The sequence below is a fragment of the Camellia sinensis genome, chromosome 1 (assembly GCF_055761805.1).
Source record: "Camellia sinensis isolate YWXY chromosome 1, ASM5576180v1, whole genome shotgun sequence".
NCBI classification, from domain to species: domain Eukaryota; kingdom Viridiplantae; phylum Streptophyta; class Magnoliopsida; order Ericales; family Theaceae; genus Camellia; species Camellia sinensis.
In genome coordinates this window covers 234619290-234622849 of record NC_138961.1, presented here as the reverse complement: position 1 = coordinate 234622849, position 3560 = coordinate 234619290, and positions in this window count along the sequence as shown.

The following is a 3560-nucleotide window of genomic DNA, read 5'->3' as shown; positions in this document are numbered from 1 at the left end:
TAGAAAAAGGAAGGCAAATCATGTGGACTAGGGTCTACAACATTATTTTTTTTATAATTATTTTATAATCATGTGGAGAGGACAAATGAGGCAACACAGAAGGCAAATCTTAACCTTGATGTTTCCAGCTTCTTTAATGGCAGCGATGATCTTGGTCTGATCTACCAACTCCATAGATCCAACCCTTTGAAATCACTACATCCACTTGCTTAATCGCCTTCACCAAACTCTCGTGATTGTGCAGATCACCATGGACCAAAGTGACGTCGGAGTTCTTGAAACCCTCGATGAGTTTTCCCTTAATAGGATCGGAAACAGTGCTCTCTCTCACCAAAGCGAAAGTTGGGTGGCCAGACTTGGCGCTCACTTCGACTACGAATTTTCCAATGTATCCTGTTCCGCCGATGATCAGAATTTTGCTTTTCTCAGCCAAAAAAAAAGATGTTGATTCTACCATACAGGCGAGTGAAGCTGCAATTAACTCCTCAAACTCCTTGTAGCCTATTGACAACCGTGTTGCGTAATCATCAGCCATATGCTGCTTTTCGATGCCACTAACTGCATCATGATGTTGAGCAATTGCGAAAGCATCAACTAAAGTGTATGTAGTGGGTCCTATTTTATTCCTCCCTCTAAAAAATTCCAATTGCCTTGCAAGCAAATAATATCCACTCATCACTCTCATGTAGCGTTTCAGAGAAGGCCTGCTATAAAAATTTGGGTCATTACAACATTAGTACCTGCCACATTAAAGTATCACACCATACATGTTACACTTCCCCCCTCTCCCAAAAAAAACAAAAACAAAAACAAAAACTTCCCCAATTAACTAGTGAGGGTATATCTGTCCAACCAATATGCATCCACATTTAAAAAAAGACTTACTGGTCACACACTTCACTTAATAAGGACTCCTCAATCAACTATTTAAAACGTGTGACCAAATGGTATAGAAGTTCCCAAAATAGGACTTTTCAATAAATTTCCTCTTTTTTTGTTCCTATGGGGTAGAGGTAGTAATATTACATATTTGTTTATTAGAAAACGTTTAAATAGAAAAATTTATAACATTAGCACAAAAATACACAAATTACCAAAAAATGAATAATTTTATTTCTATATCACAAATTGTCATAATTTTAAAAATTATTTACCACAAAAATATATAATATATATCATAAAAATACATCACAAGTTGTATAGAGAATTTCTCAAAGCAAACACATGCAGATCAAAACAAAATAGAAAAAAATAAAAAAAATAAAATAAAGTAATAATAATAATAATAATAATAATAATAATAATAATAATAATAATAGTAATAATAATAATAATAATGCAAGCTCATCCATTGATTTCTTATCCAAAAAGGTGCTAAGGCTTTTTTCCGTGCTACAAATACTAGTTTTTTCCTAACACATATAATGAAATTGATATCTAAAATCAAGAGAAGAGAAGAAGCCCAAAGGGAGAAATGAAAAATAAAATGAAGATCAAACCATACCACATCAATTTCTCTTTTGTCTTGCTTTTGATGATTTTGCTCCATTTCTCCATATGTAGAGCAGGTTCGGCTAAAAAGAGCAACTCAACGATCTCTGGGAGATGCAATACCACCATTGGCGAATGCTTAACAGATGAAGGAGAAGGAGGAGAAGAGTTCTTGATGGAATCAAAGACGATTAGAAGGTTTCTTGCTTCAACAATTATGTATACACTACAACATACAAGAGTTTTAAAGACCAAATTTTTTGGTCTCTAAAAGTGAAAATTTTGTTGCAAAAGGCATTTAGGGACCAAGTTCTATCGTCGTGAGGATAATCACTAAAAAGTTGTCCCGAAAGGTAAAAAATAAGGCTTTTATCGACAAAATTTTGAAAATGTCACTAATAAATACACTTTTAGGGACAAAATAATTTGGTCTCAAAATGGGGTTTTTTTTTTTAGACAAAAATTTTGCTCCCAAAAAGATAATAATTCATCACTAATGTCCAATTTTCGTTGCTAAAAATATAACAATGATGCCTTTCGCAATAAAAATATTTGGTTCCTAAAAAATAATTTTGTCCCTAAATTTTGGTTTCTAAAACCTTAATTTTTTGTAATGATAACTTTGTAAAGAAGGGTGCGGTATGTAACGCAATGCGGTACGGCAATTGCATGTTGCTCGCCAATAAAAATAGTTGGCATTGTACCACCTACGATCGTTGCCAACGCATTCTCCGTCCCCGTTGAATTGATGATCAAGACACAATCGTCTTTTCATGTGATGTAGTGAGTAATCTGGAACATATGGGAGAATTTCAAGCCACTACAACAAATTTGGGATTTAAAGACGAAACAAATTTGTCCCAAAATGTATATATTTCGTCACCCAAACTAATTACGACGAACATTTTTCGTCACCCATTTTGTCTCCAAAGGGTCGTCGCTAAAGGGTCTTAGAGACGAAAAAAAAAATTCGTCATTGAAAATGATAAATTTGTGACGAATTTTTTTGTCTCCAATACACTTTGTTGGGAACATACTTGTAAGTAATTAGCGACAAAATATTTTGTCATTAAAGAAGAAATTAGAGACAAAAGTATTTCGTCATAAATATAAGAAATAGAGACGAAATAATTTTGTCACGTTTAATAAAATCGAAGACGAAAATTTTTTGTCAAAGAAGCTACCAATAGAGACAAAAACAAATTCATCATTAAAAATGATAAATTTGTGACGAATTTTTTTGTCTCCAATACACTCTGTTGGGAACATACTTGCAAGTAATTAGCGACAAAATATTTTGTCATTAAAGAAGAAATTAGAGACAAAAGTATTTTGTCATAAATATAAGAAATAGAGACGAAATAATTTTGTCACGTTTAATATAAACGAAGACAAAAAAAATTTGTCAAAGAAGCTACCAATAGAGACAAAAACAAATTCATCATTAAAAATGATAAATTTGTGACGAATTTTTTTTGTCTCCAATACACTCTGTTGGGAACATACTTATAAGTAATTAGCGACAAAATATTTTGTCATTAAAGGAGAAATTAGAGACAAAAGTATTTTGTCATAAATATAAGAAATGGAGACAAAATAATTTTGTCACGTTTAATATAAACGAAGACGAAAATTTTTTGTCAAAGAAGCTACCAATAGAGATAAAAACAAATTCATCATTAAAAATGATGAAATAATGTCAAAAAAAATTCGTCACACATTGAGGGTAATAGTGACAAAATGTGACAATATTTTTTGTCATGACAAATTCATTTAGCGACGAAATAAAGAATTTATGACAAAATTAATCATCCACCTAAGCCAAACAAGAGACAAAAAAACCTTCTTTAGAGATGAAAAATTTTGTCAATAATTTCATAATATTTTTTTCCACATTATATACCTATTTTATCAAAATCTAAATTTTAGTTCAACAAATATGACCCTGTTCATGTTGAAACCTGTTGAATATAACAATTCCATCACAACTTAACCTAACCTGTTATCAACACATTTACGAATTAACAAAATAAAAATATTCATTCATCATTACAAATAATTTCATCCTG